At 34.8% G+C, this 1,136-nt stretch overlaps 1 pseudogene; it reads right to left on the minus strand.

The window, feature by feature from the left end:
• Positions 1-412: 412 nt before the first annotated feature.
• Positions 413-925, minus strand: LOC149217618 (peroxisomal membrane protein PMP22 pseudogene; annotated as a pseudogene).
• Positions 926-1,136: the final 211 nt, after the last annotated feature.

The following is a 1,136-nucleotide window of genomic DNA, read 5'->3' on the forward strand; positions in this document are numbered from 1 at the left end:
GTAGATGCATCCTAACTTTTGCCCACAAATTCACAAAAATATCCAACATACTTTTATTTCCCCCCAACATAGAAATATTGCATGTCCCCATGCAATGTACTCATTGATTGTGCAATAATTTTTCAAAATGTTTTTATTTGTTTGCAGGAAAATTGCTTTAAAACATTTGTAGGAATGAATGAGGGCAATTTTATTTTTTATTTTTTTATTTTTTTTATGTTTTTTTTTTATATGTATTCTTTCTTTCTTTCTTTTTGTAATAAGTTTTTTTTGTTTGAAGAAAGATTCAAAACATGAAATTACTGAATGAAGAAATCCTTCAAATAAGGAAACAAAGATTCCAAAATGGCAAATTTGTCCATCCTTTATCACATTGCGATGAGAAAATAATTTTTCCCAACATTTTTTTTCTCTAAGTCTTCTTAATGACCACAGAACGTGCTTGCATGTTTAGGAAAATGCCCCAGCAAGCTGCAAAGAAACTCTAAAATAAAACATGAAATCGAACAGGAAAATACTGGTAGTTCACCCAAGCTACAATTGGCCAAACTAGCCAGGCATTTAATTGCACAGAGGGAAAGTCTTTCTTTAGCTTGAGCTTCACAAGAAACCATGATCTTCCATCAACTATCAATCCATAGTAAAGCATGAAAAATAAATTGTTCCAAGGTGAATAAGTCAGTTGCTCTAGCAGAACATTTTTAACAATTGTTTTTGTATCCTTTTTGCCTTTGAATATGTAATCCATAAACATATGCAGGAAGTGCCCAAAGGGTCCTGCATATGCAAAGCCATCAATGAGAGACACTTTTTTGCGCCTAATATTTTCTGGGCAATTGAATTTCTACAGCTAGCCAATGATTTCGCCGTTATGGCCTTGGTTCGTAAAGGAGGGAGTTGCAATTGTAGTAGATATCCGTGCCATGTTTTTTTTTTACAATATCTCCCATGGCTTCTATAGACCTCCGTCCGATGGGATTCAAGGGAACAGAGCTTCTCTCAACAATGAATTTTTTTTTTTTTTTCCTTCAAAGATCATTAAGCTCTTGCTCAGGTGTAGACATGACCAAAGGCGTAGACATGACCATAAGAGTCAAAGCAATTGTTTGCCAAGGTATAGGGGGGGGGCAGAGGTT

This window comes from Pinus tabuliformis, chromosome 1_1, assembly GCF_031772625.1.
Source record: "Pinus tabuliformis cultivar Carrire ecotype Pingquan chromosome 1_1, CPIR1, whole genome shotgun sequence".
Lineage (NCBI taxonomy): Eukaryota > Viridiplantae > Streptophyta > Pinopsida > Pinales > Pinaceae > Pinus > Pinus tabuliformis.